Raw genomic sequence first — 17,812 nt, 5'->3', positions numbered from 1 at the left:
CTCTGTGAAACACTGACGAGCTGCAAACCAACTTATTAGCCCTCTCCGGCCCTCCCGCTGCCCCGACCGCTTTTAGAGAGCTGTCATTTCTTCAGGCATCACCCTTAGTGTCTGGACCACCAACGAGTTCGTGAAACACGCCGAAGCAGCGGTCATCCTGGGGTGCCAGAGGTGTGTCTCTGCCTCCCCGGTCTCTGCGGACACGGGCGGGGGGCAGCGGCAGGGACCGGTCCCGCTGAGCCCACCGAGATGCTGCGCGGCCCCGGGGCCGGACCGGCCGCCCCCGTCCCTGCCCCGCACCTCCCGTTCCCTCCTGGAAATCTCTTGGGCAGCAGCGACCCTCATGCACACCTGCCCAGCGCTCCGGGGAGCCCTTAGTGAGGTTAACCGAGCCCCCAAAAATCAGAACAAAACCCCTCCCAGGTTCCTGACACGCCTTTTTGTCCGCCCATCTTTTGTCCATCTTCTCTATTTAGATCACAAGGTATTTTCTATTTAGATCACAAGGTATTTTCATGCCAAGGTACCGAGTTCTAGCGGCAGAGGCAAAAGAGGCCTTTGGACCTATTGTAACAAATAACAAGGAGAATAATTATGAGTAAAGTGAGAAAAATTTGGGCCACATTCAAGAGAGCAGACAAATCCACATCGGATTGTTTAAACACCCTCACCTCTGAGATTTGCACACTCATAAACAAATAGCGCGCATACCATAAATTACCAACCCCCCCACACACCTTGATTATTTTTTCTTCTGTAAAATAAAACAAACCTCATGAATAACTGTAAATTTTTACACACACACACCCATCCCCATCTCTGAGCAGGTTAGGTTCAGTGCAGCGCAGACCTGGTATCATTTCCCAGCATACGGAATTACCTTTGATAATTTAAGGTTTTATGTACCTTGTGAAATATCTGCCCCGAGGCTGCTTATGTGAGCAGCTGCAGCCAGGCAGGCACAGCCGGCCTGAGGATCACACAACAGAAACCCATCCTGGGAGCAGGCCTACAGCCCCGAAGTTCATTTAAAAAAATAAAATTAACGTTTATGGGAAACGCTCCTATTGTATGATTTCGATGCTGCACTGTAAGAGAGGAAGGACGAACTTCACCATCCGGCTGCAGCCTGAGTCAATAATTTAAAATCGTTGCAAAGGAAATCCTATAGCCAAAAGTACATCAGTCAATTTTTTTTTTGTTTAAATTGTGACTCTTACAGTGCCTGAAATTGTCTAATTTCCCGTGCTCTTACAGAGCACCTAAACCCGCACTCTTATTTTGCATCACTCTGTCCGGTAGATACAGTCCTGAGCGATTCGCACAACCGCTTTTTTATAAAAGGCATCATTTCAGAGTGGAAGTTCTGCAAAATACGTGGGGCTTTAGGGAGGAACTGGGTGAACAAGCTGCAGGCCCCAAATTTTATAGACTTTTTGTCCCAGCTACTAGAAGGGAATAATCTTTCTCTGCAAAAATGCTCCTCATTACTGAGTGGGCTTTTTTTTTTTTTTTTTTTTTTTGCTTGCTTCAGGGACAGACTTTATGTGACTGGTAGAAACATAGACTGTTTCTAGAGTTACCTGTTTTACAACAACTTAATATAAATGTACGTAACTAGTTTCAGAAACTATCAATACATCTATGCCATTAAGAAGCTCTTCTATTTTTCATTTTATCTAAAAGTGGAACGCATTTTTAAAGGCTCCCTTTGCTTACTCTTACACTTCAGCTATCTCGATAGATGACTATTTTGGCTGGGCAACTCAGAAAAGGATGACAGTTCAACTAGTGAAAATTTTGCTGTGAGGAAGGAAACAAGTTCACCCAGCGGCTTAAAATTCTTCACGGCGGGTAGGAGTACTTTTGCTTCGCTGATTAATCACCGTTTTGTCGGCAAGAAGAGTTTCGCTGAATTTCGCACGTCACCGGCCCCTTCGTTAAGTCCTCACAACATTCTCCTCACTCGAACGACCGTTACGCGAAAAATAACCCAAACTCTTTGCCTCCTGCATCCCTCAGGAAACATCCCGACGGGGAAAACATTTTTTACACGAAAAGGGCAGCAGACGATCGCTTGCGAGCCTCGCCGGAGCGATCCCAGCCGCCGGGGCGGAGGGCTGCAGCCGGGGAGCGGCGCCCGCCCCCCGCTCCCCTCCGCGAACCGCCGCCCGGCTCCTCGCAAGGGCTCCGAGCTCTCCCATCGGAATCTCCCCGTTCCCAGGAGCGGGAGGGTCCCCGGTGCCCGGTCCGTACCCCCGTACCCGCCCCCCGCAGCACTGGTCCCACAAACCGCGCACCCCCCAACCCCGCAGCGGTGTTTAGCCGGGTTCATGAAGAAGTGCTTTTGTAGCCAAGCTCTCGATGCATTCTAACCCCAAACACTTCTCTGTTTTTCCAACATGCCCTTTTAAAAAAAACAAAAAACACCACCGTAAAAAAATGCCCCCCCCCCCCGCCGTGCCTACCGCCGAGGCGAAGCGGCAAGCGGGGGGAGCCGGTTCCCGGAGCCCGCCCCGGCCAGGGGGTCCCCGGGCCGTGCGGGGCTCTGCCCGCCGCCGGCCTCCCCGTCCCCAGGGGCAGGGGCAAGCGGGGGGGACCCTCATGCCATTGCGGGAACATCACCCCCGCGGCCCCTGCCCTTCCCACGGCTGCAGGGTGTCCGAGGAGGGGAATTAAGTCACCGCAATCTCCCACTCGCTCACTTCTCATGGCACTTAATATTCAGGAAATCCACAAAGTGGTATGAAGAGAGTGGAAAACGTGACATCACGGGCTAATTGGGAAGGAGCATCAGGGCTGAGGGAATAGCTCAGTCCTGAGTAATACATTATGTTTAATGGCCAAGTAAAGCTTCATCAGCGTTTAGACGCGTATCCCTCTAAAAATGATTTTCTGCAAACACCTGGCCTCATCAGACAGTTCGACTGGTTAGTTATCTCCGAGAGTCACGTCTAGAGGATGCAGTTAGGTTTGCGTGAGGGCTGTGGGGACCTGCGCCCCAGCCCCTTTATTTCCCTGCCATAGGAGGTACATCACCCGTCCTCCCCGCCATGCACGGCTCTCACAAACTAGGTGTCCCCCATTTCTTCCAGAGCTTTACAAGGAAACGACACCTAAAACTGCTCGGGTCTGAATACATTTAATTTATATCCGATCGGATAGCCTGCAAAATCAGAAGCTCCCCATACGCGCAACCTCCCTCCCCACCACCAGCACAGGGGACAACACACACCCGAGGGTTACACTCCTTCTCTGTTGTGGGCAACCGCGTACCCATCCGTTCCACTGTAACACCTTTTCCCTGGCATCCTTTTATTTTGCAGAACACCTAGAGAGCACAAACAGTAAGACACAGACCATGAAAGCCTCTCTCTCTCCCTTTCTCTTTTTTTTTTTACATATAGGATTTTAAAACTTTACTAATTTATTTATTAGTTTCAATTTTTCCCTAGTTCACAGACAAGGGATGCAATGCTTGGAAATACAAGCCAGTAGCTAGCCACAAACGTGATTAGATTTCAGGCTGAACAGTATTTCTTGTGACAGCCTCTCCTCTGTGAATTGATTTCTAATTATGAAGAGATCTGTAGCTTCAGAGGCTCCTTCACCAGCACTGCCAAAAGCACGGTGGCTGCAGCCCCTAAAACCAGTGTGTCAGCTAACAGATGAGTGCAATTGTACTTTCCCTTGTTGACAGCATATATATCCATCTTTCTCCACCCAGAGCTGCTATCAAAAAGCAGTGCAATGGTGTACACAGGCCTTGGACTCCAGTCAGCGGTCAGCACAAATCCCCCAGTCCAGGATTTCACATCAAAACTGACCTCACACAGCACGGCTACAACCGGAGTTACGGATGCAGAGCTGCGCGTGTGAAACTGCAGGTAACACACGTGTTTTGCAAATGACAGTCAGAAGATATCTGAAAGGGTAAGTTAACCATAGGTACATTAGTTCATAAAATAATTACACTCCACCTGAAACAGCACCTATGGCTGCACTACCCATTTCTAGATGATAAACGAGTTTCAGACAGAAAACAACAAATTGTCCTTAATGCTCTTGTATTAGTTGAAATTCAAGCAACCCCTGCATCTGCTGCAAAATTAAGGATGCCCTTAATGATATCACATTAGCCCCTGTGCTGTAAACACTTCAGTGTGTGTGCTTAGGTTATTCACCGTGTGCGCCGTCGACTGACTGGAATAGGACTGTTTATAGTTCATAAAATTAAGTTAATGACTACATCTGTGCAGAGCTGGAGCCTTCGGTTTTTAAAAGTGAAGTGAAGAAACAGAATAAAATCCCTACATTCTTCGGTTTTACGGTTAGCCTCCAGTCAGTTTTGGTTCCTAGTTCTTGAGTACTACGTCAGATCTGGATGGTTTGGGTTTATAGATCAGCAGGGAGATGTTTAAGTCATTTAACACAATAATGGCTAATTGAAACATTTTATTTAAAAAAATAACAAGATGTTTTATACATATTAAAATCATATTAAAGCTGACTTCCCAGTCTCTCACAAGCACCGCTACAGCCAGTCAAAACCCCCTAAGTTAGAGAGCCCATTACATAAAATAGCTTTCGTTAAATGCCAGACAGTATAAAACAATTAAGTGATTAAGGGTTCCTTTCTGTTAGTTTATTTCTTAAACACGTTTTTGATTTGTATGTTATCTTGTTTTAAAATACAGGTACAAAAACATTAAAGTGCCCCTACAACAGCGATTAGGAACAGAATCTCTGCTCATTCCTATAGAAATTAATGGCCCTGGCACAGGAGAAGGGTCTGCAGCCTAAGCTTACCAAAAAGAAAATCACACCAATAAAAAATGCTTAAGAAAAATGTTCTAAAAATGAACAACCAGGTGTCTGAAATCTCCTAAATGGCTTCTATTTTTAGAAGTTTCCCTTTGCAATGCAGACTGCTGCAGATATCCCACCTGACAGGCCAACTGATCTGGTGCGGCTGAAACCTGCCATCATGGAAACATCAACTCCTATGGACTGAGGCAAATCAGGCAAGCATTACCTGCTGTGGGGAGCATTAATAACAGAAGGCAATTAAAGATACATGGGTTCCCAGACATCAGACACTCAGAAACTGAGTATGATTTACCACTGCAGGCTAGATTTTTTTTTTTTTTTTAATAAAATTGTGCCATGTGGATTAGGATTTCTGTATGCTGTTGACGTTCCTAAGTCTTTATCTGTTTTAATCTTGGCTGAGATTCAATGGATTCTTAAAAACCTGTTGGAAGAGTCTTGGTCATAAATCAGTAGATGAGGTTAAAATATTTAACAGAGGTACTTGTGCTCAGTGTGAGGGATGCAGGCAGCCAGGCAGGGGCTGGCTCTCCTCGCCTGCATCTGCATGGGGAGCCCTGGCCCATGACAAAACCTGGGTGCCCTGTGCTGACATGCTAAATTTAACCCAACTGAGAACAAGGTTTGGTCCTGAACCAGGTGACATTGGTGGCAGTTGTGTCCCCGGTTCAGTGGGAGCAGGATCTGGGTTTAAGGGAACTTGATTTTCATGACAGGTGGCAGGAGGCCAGCGGCACCGGTTTGCAGGCGTATGCACGTGGTCTCATGGCGTGGTTTTCGTGCCATTTCCTACTGCCGGGAGATCCTTAACTTCCAGGAGGACAAGCGTCCCAGCCAAAATCCCCCCCTGATGCTGTAAGCCAACCTGTGTGAAGATTCTGTGCATCCTCTGTATAACTCCTCAGGGCAGGGCTTTGCTTAGCATATCCTACTTCAAAACCAACCCAGGTCACAGAGGACTGCAAGTGAAATCAAGACTAATTTTCTCGCTGTTAACTTCAGTGCTCGTCCCCCCAGCTCTGCCCACTCCAGCTGAGATCCTGCACCCTGCAGCGACCCTCCCCGGCTCACATTGCCGGCTGTCTGTGGACACTAACAAACTCACTACATTGCGATGCTTACACCTGTGGAAAATCCATCCCATAGATTCACTTAGGTTGGGATGGAAGAGAGAAAGGCTAAATTTTTTACACTTGTCAGCTTCCTCCTCCTGTACCCCACTGCAGTTGGGGATAGCATGTCTTTCTTACTACTGTTCACGGGGCCAGTCTAATTTAGAATGAAATAGGGAATTAGGAAGGTCATGTTTCAATGAAATACTTTAAAAGAAACAATGTTAATAGAGGTTAATCTGGACACAGAAAATTCCCCTTGAAGGTGTGAGATTTTGAGAAATTAATTCCTTCGTCATTCATACAAAGGGAACTCACCGTACTAGCTTAATTACTCTCAGGGTGCACCCTGGGCCCATATACTACCACCCTGAAAGTTATAATGAACGTAGAACACTGCAGTAACAGATTTCCTCTCCTTTCTAAGAGATGATTAACGAGAGTTATATGGCTTTCTAAAATTAGCCTTGAGAAAGACCAATGCTCTTATAACGCTAAAGAAAAAAGTGCAATGGTTTCTGATTTCCAGTCTGACCCTACAGGCCTTTCTCAGGCAAAATTTGGACTGTGCTTTAGGTCTTTTATTCTTCTTGCACTAGTGGACCGGCATTCTCAGAAGGACTTAAGGCCCCTGATGCTGCAGCGGGTATTTTGAATTCTATGTGGGAAAAACTTGCTCGCACCGAAGTCACAAGAAGGAGATTTGCTATCCACTTCGGGCGAAACGAGAACCGATTTTTATGTTGCCTACCCTGCAATTCTTACATCTGATAGGGCAAATGTCTATTTACTGTGTCCAGAAGTAAATTTCAAACCCATATGTGGCCACGACTGCTTAGGAAGCTTAAACAATTTTGCTTCCCACACACATGTTATGACACTCGCACGTTTTTTGACTCTAAGGCGGAATTCCAAGAACCCACTGACAGTTATCTGTTGGAACCACGGACGGATCGACTTCACCCGGCTCTGCGCCCTTCTTGCCTTCCCCGGTAGCTCTTCCCCACGATTCTCTTCAGGCTCTCTCCCGCCTTAGAGCCAGCGCCGCACACACACCTCGGCACAGCCGAGCCTCCGCGGAAACCTGCTCGGGGCGAACCGCAAGCCGGCCGGCCGGCCGGCCGGTCCCGCCGCAGTGGCGGGGAAAGGCCGGGCGGCAGCCGCGGCGGGGGAAGCCTGCGCGGCAGCCCGGGCCGCGGGTGCCCTCTGCCGGCACCGGGGACCGGCGGCTCCCCGTCTCGCTCTCGGTGGGGGCCTATGCCGCCGCTCGCCGGAGGCTTCGAGGGCCTTGGGCTAGAGGTTTGGCCAGCGAGGCTAGGGGAGTCCCTGCTCCCGCCGCCCCAGCAGCCACGGAAAGGGGCAGCTGGAGAGATGTTTGGGCACCGGTTTGGGGTTTTTTTTTCATGTTGAATATAAGGTAGGAACAATTCTCAGCTGGCAATTAAAACGTCCGAAAAAGGAAAGTGTAGAATAGAAGGACTATCAGTACAGAGGAAAAGAGAAAGGGGGAATAGCTTAGCCTTTAATTACTAAACATTAGCCTGCGTAACGGGGTGAGGGGGGATTTACGGAAGAGTGAACTTAAAGCAACACCATGTTGCCAGTAAGGCAACCACAGAAATGCCAGCGGGCGACAGTCAGGCCCTGAAGCCACACAGCAGGGCAGTGGTAAGTGAGAACTGACCTTTTTGTCTCCCTTTCTACAGCTGTTCTTACAGATGTGGTACACTTCTCACCAAGAGCCAGATCGGCCTAAAGCCTCCCAACGTCCTGGCGCTTGTACTTACACAATAGTGCTGAACACCAAAGTCAACAGCAAAAAAGTGCAAATACTTGTATATTAAAGACAGCTTCAGCAGTACAACACTATTAATGCAAATCTTTTCAGTAGTTTTAATAAGCGAATTAGGCCCTTGGCTTACTCAGGGAAATCAGCTGCAGATCATGTTTATTCCCTTCACGTCCCAAATAAAGTTCCAGCAAAAGACCTTTTTTTTTAATTAAGTTGTTAGTATCACAAGATTTTGGTTCAAAAAGGGAAAGCTCTACTTAACATATTTCAATGAATGGCAACATGAGGACACAAAAGCTGCGATTTTAGCAATGACAGTAAACAATAAGAATAGTTGTTTCCAAGAAGTTTCTGTATGTAACTGGCAATACCTATCCATCTGCACATCCAACAGTTCAGACATTGGCTCTTGCAGATCATCAACAGCCTTTGCAAAACAGCGTGTAAGTACCCACGCAGCCCTGCTCAGCAGTGAACCTCCTGCTTGGCTCCACAGACCTCGGCATACTTTGGGTATGAGAGCTGATGTTGCAGCCATGCAGAAAACAGGATGCAGAGGAGTACGTGGGAGCAACTCCTCAAACCCACGCCAGACCCTGCTTCTGCTCCCTCTTTTTTACATGAGAACCACACATCACCTCACCTCTGTGAAGCTCCAGATTACATTACCACCGCACTCCTTTTCAATTCCGCTCCCCCCATCAACCGTGACAAGTAATTTTGGTCCTCCTAACTCTTACCGAAATCTTCTGCCTCAGAAGGCTCTGAGACCTCTGTATAACAGGCATTCCCAGGGAGATCACATTTTTTTTAACTGAAATAGCAGTTTTCAAAGTCTTTTGTTATTTTGAAGCTCCTACATGAACCTCCTTTCTTCTAAATATATATTTATATATTGCTGATATTCTATTTGATTACAAGGGAGGAAGCTGGTCAGTCACCACTGGGATTGCGCCCAATGACTTTGAAAGCTCTCCCACCTCACCCTGTGACTGAGCACTGCCTTCCAGCACAGACATAGAGCTGCAGATAAACGGCAAAGACGAAGGACAACCTTATGTCTTTTAATGGTTTCTATTTGCCACCCTGCCTATGGAAGAGCAACAGCTCAGCTGCAAAAGAGAAGTTAACTTTTCAACACCTTGCAGCAATAGACCACCGCATGAATGTCAACTGCACCGCACTCGGAGCTGCTTCATACTGAGCTTCTAGGCACAAACCAAACCCAAGAGTGATCAAAAGCTACCTGCTATAGAACTGAATTATCCTACAGCCCTTTTCAGATCTTTTAAGCTATGTCCAAATTTCTCTGGTCTTCTTTCAGCATGCCTGCTGCTGATGCGCTGCTGAGGGATCAGACTAGTAACTCACGAGTGGAAACTCAGGATTACCTTTTCTCTCTGGAGGACTTCTTGAATGACTGGCTTTTGAGTCTTAAATGATAGCAATCCTCTAACACGTTATGGAAGAGCCTTTGAGTCTGACATTTTTATAAACACCAACCTTTTTATCCTTGATGTTTGTTGTTTAAGGAAATCCCTTCTAGTTCTTACGCATGTACAACATATAAAACAATTGAATTAATACCATATGAGGGTAGACGGGTGAAAAATCATGTTATAGCTAAAATAGTTCAGAAAAACTGTACAGCTGAGGTTTAAGATTGCCTATAGTGACTTTGTATTTTGTTTAGACATTGGTGTTAATACTTCATATAGATTATGTGCAGTACAGATTACAACAGTATGTGCTGTGTGTTGTATAATTTATGAACTATTAAACTTGATTCTTATGTTTTGGGGTTGTGAGTTATAACTAAACAGAATCTAAAACACCAGCAAATGAAGATTTTTTTTTTTTCTTTTTTTTTTTTCCTCTGGATTAAACTGTTTTGTGGGGCAGGGGGGAGATGGACCCAAAGCCAAATACTTGCACACTCACCCTCAGCAAGCTGAGAGCTCAAGCTTTACAAATGTAAATACCTTTTGTGTTCTGCACATGTATAAACTATACTGGTGGAGTTCCAAAACAGGGCTCATCTGGCTGGTTTTGTGCTGTATGGGAGAGGAAGACCTCAGCAACTGAGGAAGGCAGTGGGGAAGCACTTTGGCTTCCTCTGAACTACAGGGATTCCAGAGGAAGGGCTAATGGTTGTATGACACTGAGTAACGTCAGTCCATAAAATCCACAGGTAGCCCAGCAGTGTTGACTGCAAGTCTGCACTGCCCTCAAAAATGGAGTTGCAGCTTCTTGACTGTTTTATTACCTAGCTCAATTAGACACCAATATACTTGTGACAGCACAGAGCTCAGTGCAGGCCTATGCTTAATGCTTATCCTGCTCCTCTCTCAGATTTACAGTCCGTGCTGAACTCCATGCTGTTGCAGGTAAATACAGCGACGGCAACTGTACCTGTGCTGTGAGTTCAAAGCCCCTTTGCCAGCTCTGTGTAAGTAGTGGGCAGTGTGTGAGTGAACACTAGCAGTGGCAGATGGGAAGAATATAAGTAAATAGCTGTGCAAGTAATTAGGGGAGGGAAGAAGGGATTTGTTAACTATTAACGAAGATTAAGCTACTAAGGCTCGTTTTTCTTGATTCTCTATGTAGTCAATGGAGATGCTCATGTGCAACCTGTAATTCAAATACCTGTTACTCAAATATTGTCTTTTGCGAATACTGGGCTGTCTCTCTCCCTTAGTGGCAACAGCCTTTTGTGATAAGCAGCTCCTAGTCAGAGATGCTACGGTAGTTAGGTTTAGAAACAGACTTTTACTCACAGGCAGCTGAAGAGTCGTATTTATCAAGAGAAAAGGTCTTGTGATTCCCTCATCTCAGTTCTCATATGTAAATACTACCTGATGCTAGACTGCCCTAGACCAAGTTTTGCAGGGAAACACCTGCAACTATATTAGTTTATGGCCAATATAACCAGAACCTTGCTGTTGGTCACCGCTTTGCAACAAAGAGCGCCAGGAACAGAGGGCTGAGGGTCCCCATTGGAGACGTTCAAATGATACTGGAAAGCTGCATTGTTTTACTTAGGCTCTCAAGAACAAGTGATATTTTGCACTCCCATGCCTGAAGTTTACACAGCAGCATTTAAACAAACAGCTTTACGGAGGAGGAAGGAGGAACCCAAATAAAGAGTAAACCTGGAAATCCTGAAGACCTAACAGAAGGTGAGACTACCACCCTCTGGGTACGTTGGTAATGGTGGTGAACAGACTCCTCCTCCAGCTGTAGGCAGCTGCTGAGGTAGCCAGCCACTACCTTCTCCCTTGCTTACAGTTCTGTCATCTGTCGTCAAGGCTCAGAAAAAACCCACTTCTTGGCCAGATCAGTCCCTTATTCCTCATAGGTACTCAGCATCTGGGGCTCTATCCAGCAGCTGAATCACCATAAGGACTTTTGCAAATTACACTTTTCAATAAATTCTATTTTACTTTGACACGTTTTATTGTTTACAAGGTTTACTTGGGAGATGAAACAAAAGTTAATTACATCAACCGATACATCAAGAAAATGGATTGATTTGATATCCCCTCCAGATGGGCTTCCTTTGCGTGGCAGTATGCATACCACATCTTAAAGAAAGGAGACAGGATACGTTAGGAAGGCACATTTGAGCCATCAGACTGACACTTCTTTATTACAGTGTATTTATTTTTTATCATGTGCTTTGACAGAAGTCTCATAAAGTGTTATGCTCCTTCTGTAAGGTCAAAGTCTTGTGACCTTCCATGATTTTAGAGAGAAGGAACATAATTTTAGAGGGCATGTTTATTATTTCTGTAAACAGTCTGTTTCTCATGCCAAGAGAACAGTTTTTCTGTATGTACTTAGATGACAGCTCAACTTTACTGGCTCACTTTCCTGACCACGTCTTGCCTGCCAAATGTTTTTGATCATAGTCTGGCAAACAAAACAATATTAATAGTAGAGCTGAGCAAATAATCTCCAGAAAACTGCTGATTTTTTTAAACCTCTTTTTATTGTTTCCATAATATCCCTGAATCAAATGCAGTTTCCTTGAGTTCAATTACAATTTTAAAGACCTCGTTTTTTTATTAAAACCAAAATAACTCAACTCTGTGGAATCAGGAAAGCCACCTGCAAAACAGTTAGTTGTGACAAAGCAGGTCCATCACATTGTGTTGCCTGCATCTCTGAAGAACCAAGTGTCCACGCCTTTCCAGCATGAAGGCATATGCTTGTCAGTTTAAACTCTGGACAGGCAGCTTCCAAACCTGTTTTTACTGGCACAAATGTTCATGGATGGTAGTCAAGACCATAGCCAAAACAAATTTGTTGTAAAATCTGAATAGTCTACTTTTGCAATGTATACTGATTTCTGATAAATGCACTGAATTAACTTATCTTCCCTTCAAATAGTGAAGGTGTACTTCAAATACACCTTTCTGAACATCCTGCATTCATGCATGACCTAATGCTCTGTTAATGAGGTTATCATACAACTTATGCTCCAAGTCTTTGTTCTCCGACAGTCCATAAAAACTCTTGCAGCACCCTGCAGATGCTGTGAGTTTGATGCAAACTGACCCCTTACCTAAAGGTTTTCAATGGTTTTTTTGAGTGGCACAGAGCTCATAAAATCCCTCCGTGTTGCCCTGCTATTATGTCAAGAGAGGCAGAATTACAGTAGGTACATTTGACTGTTATTTGTAGAACAGCCTTCTGGAACACAAGACAAGCTGTAAGTTACGATGACAGTACTGATGGCACTGAGCTAGACCATGTCATGTTTTACTCCTCTTCCTGTACAGTGAACAATGTAAGAGGGGTGAAGACTCTGGCTCACTCCCCCCTCCACAAACATTCAATTTCCTTTTCTAGGGATGGGTTTATTCAGGGACTTGGATGGGGCTTAATGAAAATCCTAACTAAACATATCATGCAAATTACCAGGCAGCTGTAATGACCCTGCTTCTTAGACAATTTGCGATACAGTGCTTTAGCAGTATTTCCATACCTACCAAGAGCTGCCCCCTTCCCTCTGGGCACCCAGCTGCTGGCATACCAATAAATTCCTATGAATACCTGCAATTCTCTTTGACAAAGTCTAACTCATCCTGAGGTCTCTTTGGGTTTTGTTCAGTGACTTAACCACCAGAAACCACAAGACTTCATTTCTGCAGCTCAGTCTTCCTGATCCACATTTTTTGCCTTCTTCCTACAGCAGTCTTGTGGCAGGTTGTTCTGTTTTGGCAGCCAAAAGATTCACACTCACTCACTGCCTGACTCTGCTCCTTGGTCATTCCAGATGTTTTGTTAAAAAGTCATTCATACCTCTTTGTCCTTGTTCTTTCTTTCCCAACCAAACTCCCAAAACCCCCAAACCCAAATGAACTGCTTCAATCCCTCCTCTTTCAGCATCTCCCTCAGGAAGCAGTCATTCCATTGTGCCAACATGTTCTCATTTGATAGAAACAGAACTATTATTTAGTTAATAATTGTTTCTAATCTGAGATATAGATAACACCCATTCTGGCAGCAAATTAGCTGCTTTAATGCACACAGTGGGTCTTAGCAGCTGTTGATTTTAAGAAACAGATCAAATTTTGTACAGATATGATTCCGAATTTTCACTGGGCATCACAGAGGATCTGGTACTTATTACCTCTAGGTCAGAAAAACAAATCCAACCTAATGTAGAAGTCACTGAAAATCCCCTTCAACTGACAACTTATGATGTGGGGGGAAAAAAAAAAAAAAAAAGCTGTAGACTGCTAAGCTTTAACCATCAAAAAAATTACCACCAGAATTATGATCAGAATGAACTATATTTCACTTGAGATATTTCTTACTAATGCTCAAGGCAGACTGGTAAGAGTGTATGGTTTAAATTAGCTCTGTGCAAACTTACAGCTGCTATGTTATCCTATTAAAATTTATTTTTCTCCATTGTGGCTCATATTAATTTTCAGCTATAGAACTGCATGTAACTTCAACCATTACAGGCTTCATAAAATGAAAAATATGTAAGCATTTGTTTTAGAAAGTAAAATGGTACATACAGATGAACGATGAAAGCAGATTACTGAAATAAATGCAGCAGGTTACACCTTCACCTACTGCGAAGTTATTTCTTTAACATCTTTCTGGAAGAACACAAACCACATGAAAGGGGAGAAGAGGGTCTCAAAGTCCCTGTATTCCCTACCCTGATCTGGGAAAGAATTCACCATCGTCAAAGCTGTAGACTTCGGCTATCAAATTTCTTAATCATTATTTTCAAGTATAACCACTCAAAGCCTGAGACACTCAGACCTTTCTCCATTCATCTACCTGTGCTGTTGTAAAACAGGGAGTGATTATCAGCTCTCTGCTGAGATATAGTTATTATTAAAAAAAATCCTTTAATGAAAAGTGTGGGTAAGGTAAACTACAGAAATATTTACCCTTTTGTGACAACAAACTTACTTTGAACAATTTCTCACTTGACTTACCATGCCTCCACGACTAGAAAGGCCAAAGCACGGTTTTAAGGTCTTGAAGCTAACAAATGTAAAGCACATAAAACCCCAAAAGATGAGTAGAAGGAAATTCAATACAAAATCCCAGAAAAAAAAGACAATTAAAAAAAAAAAGCAGTGAGAATAAGAAACCTCTACAGAATAGGGAGAAGGCTGGTAACATGGCAGAGAAACACTTGCATTTTTTTAGAAGAAATCAAATGAACACGAAACCAAATTAAAGGACATGAAATGGGCATGACAGGAAGCAGAATTATATCTGCTGCGCTTGTCCTGCTCTGAAATGAAACCCAGTTCACATTAAGGAGTTTCCATCCTCATGCTGTTGTGTACCAGAGGACAGGAGGGTTGAGTGGGAGGCAGTGTCACCAACACAGTGCCCAGGCAAAATGTCTTGGAAAACCTGTGGCAGTAGGCATCACTCGTCTTTTCCAAGATAAGGTGGAAAGTTAAAAAGGTGAATGATTTCCAACAAAACACTCAATATCTAGAAGATTCACCGGCTCTAGTGAATCTGCATACAATCTTGCTTGTACTTGGGATCTGCTCTCCAAACTCACAACAATGGCATTACCGCATTCCACTGAGGACTTTTCTAACCCCAGAAGCAGCCTCTCCAGCTATTTTCTCTTGCTGTTGGCACTGTTTCGTTACATCTGCTGATAATCCTTCATAGTCTTTTGTTCCCTTCCCATTGCACTGATGTTCACTGCAGACAAGACAGATATTGTACAATGCATGATGTGCCTGCATAAACAGTGCAAATGAAAGGCTTGTAGTGAAAACCAAAATCATCTTTCTAAAGGCTGTGTTTAGACTGGAAAAGAACACTGCTATCCCCAGTGAGCAAGCGGGAAGACAGAAAACAAAAAGAGGAATAAAGCGTTTAAATCCAGTGCTTGTGCAAGAGAGGTAAGGACCATGAACAATTTGGATGCAGAAATGAAGGTAAAAGGTTAAAGGTAAACATTCCATATTCTTTACAATACCTTACTTTACAGATTATCCCCATATAGATATTCTTCAGCTAGCTGCTGGCTTTGAATTGGAAAGTGCTCAGAACACCTTGCTGAAAAGCACACCTTAAGTCGGCCTAACATCATGTGGCAAAATACCACCACGTTGAAGAAGTGCGATTTCCAAGCTACGCAGCAACTACCGAAATGAAGCACAGGAACTTTGGAGATAAAACCCATCTTGCCACCACAGCAACCCAAGGAATATAAAAAAGGGGCAGAACCTTAATAAAGAAAAAAGTGTTTTACTGAGTTGGAAAAAGAACAGATGCATCATGTTAATTTGCCACAAGGTGGCATGTGCTGATCTAAAATAAGTTCCAGTCAGGTAAGATTTGTAAGATCTAAACAGCAAAACTCAGATCTGTGGTAGGCAGGTTCAGCCTCACTGGAGTTACTCCATTTGCATCAGGCTCACACTCGGCCCTACACTATTAGAGAATCTCGTTGTCTTCCTAGGATTATCACCAAACTTGAATTCACACTTCTTCCTGGAAAAGAAAAAGCTTCCTTTTCCCCGTTTCACCCCTTGTATTCTATACAATTGCTCTGACTAAGCATAAATAACCTTCTCCTGGCTGCATCTGGGAGCCTCATGCTCACTCTTGCTGAGTTTTCTCCTGGTTTTGGTTCATTCTCTGAGCGACAAAATGTATCTTTCAAAATATGACATTTCTGAGCATCTCTGCAACATAGATTTCTCTGCACCACTGTCCTGAGGGGCCCTTCAGGGTTCAGCCTGCCAAAATGAGCGGTGATAGAGGCAGGCTTGCCCCCTCCACTGTGCCTTCCCCTCCACACCACTGGAACAAGTGTTTGTGCAGCTGCACCATGAGCCGGACCAAGGACATGGTGTGGTGAAAACCTAATCTTTTTCCTTATTTCAGACAGAAAGGAACAAAGCCAGTGTTTATTTCAAAAAGTGCGGTATGCCTCTGTGGTTGTATCTTTACAACAAGACAAAGAAAACTTTATGCTTTCTTCTATGAATTTTATGAACTTCATAAATTCTTTCTGAAGCAAGCAGGAAGTTTGTTTATTCATGTAATTATATAATGACAAAATTTGGGAACAGATATCACATGGTGTGTTCACAGCCGTGCTCAGCATTCCAGCTCTGGGCCAGTAAAACCCTAAACACATGAGAATTACAATTGATGGCAAAGGCACAAATCACACTCAGCAGGATTGAACACTAAATGTGTGTCCTGTAGTTAATTTAAAAAATGGAACTTGTAAACTTCAGCAACAGTTTCTGACAGATAGATATGGGAAGGGAAACCACATTGGAATCTTTTAAAGGGAGACAGAGGTAAGAGTCACACAGCCATTTTTTTGCTTGTTTAGAAATCAGTTATTATAGGAAATGCAGTATGCTATTGCTGTCAAAAAACGAGACATGTTTAAGACACTTCAGAACTAATAGGACTGACACATTTTAAGAAGCAAGCTCTGTGTCTCCTACGCTGACAGCTCCTTTAGCTTAGTAGAAAGGAGCGACAGGGATCTCTTCAGCATTTCCACTGAGTTCCCAAATCTGTTTTTATCTTTAAAAAATGTAAGTTAATACTTACATAAGTAAGCACTGCTAGGGTTTATGTAATTTATATACTAGAGGCACTAATTCTACAAGCTAACGTACTAATGTGGCTAATGAGACAGACACATAATACTGACAAAAATCTGCAAGTATCTTGAAAACCACAACTTAACTTCACAAGTGTGTTACAAGGACACTCGCTCCAAAACCATCCTTATTACCCAGCAGACATATGTTTCAGCCTAGCACACTAATGCACCACACAGGTTTACAGCTCTTCTTACTCCTGTGTATTCAACTGTGTATTCCACTCCAGTATTAAAATAAACCATTACAAACCTATTCTGCTGAGTGTCCAAGATGCAAGTACCTTTTATGCCTGTTAAAAATGCTAAAAAAAACTTTTAAGTAAGCCTCTCAAAACCCTAACCCGTGTCTGTTTTGCATCCCTTCACCGCTGACACTAGATCCCTTAATGACTAAGATACAACACAACATACACAGTAGTTTGCTGGAGCAGAGGCCTTTCGGGGTGTAAATCTTAGAACTGCCCATGAGCTGCAGGCACAATTTACCTGAAAGGGAAGAAACCGTCTTTTGAAAATTTTCAATTAAGTCTCCACACTTCAACCACTCGAGAGGATCAACGGCTCACGACGACGCTAAGAACATTAAACCGTGTCAGTAAATTTATTCGCTATTGTTTTGTGTAGTTCTCGGTGTGCGGCAGCTACAAGAGACCCAGGGCCTGCCTCCCGCCCAGCCCGGGCCGGGCAGGGGCGGCTGAGGGGGACGCCGATCCCTTACGCATCTCCGATTCGGAAGAAAACGAGCGACCTTTGATAACGCGGGCGTCCCGCCGCAGCTTTCAGGAGGCAGCCAAGTTCTCCCTCAGGCATCTCTCCTCAGCAAAAGGAGGCGTGCGCTCGCCCCGCCCGGCTCCGTGCCACGCCGCCTGTCCCCAACAGCGCCTCTGAAGCCGAGCCCAGGACGCGGCAGCCCGGGGAAGCGCAAGAGCGAGCCGGGCC

Source organism: Buteo buteo, chromosome 21, assembly GCF_964188355.1.
Source record: "Buteo buteo chromosome 21, bButBut1.hap1.1, whole genome shotgun sequence".
NCBI lineage: Eukaryota > Metazoa > Chordata > Aves > Accipitriformes > Accipitridae > Buteo > Buteo buteo.
The sequence above is the reverse complement of the archived record's forward strand: the minus strand, read 5'-3'. Positions refer to the sequence as shown.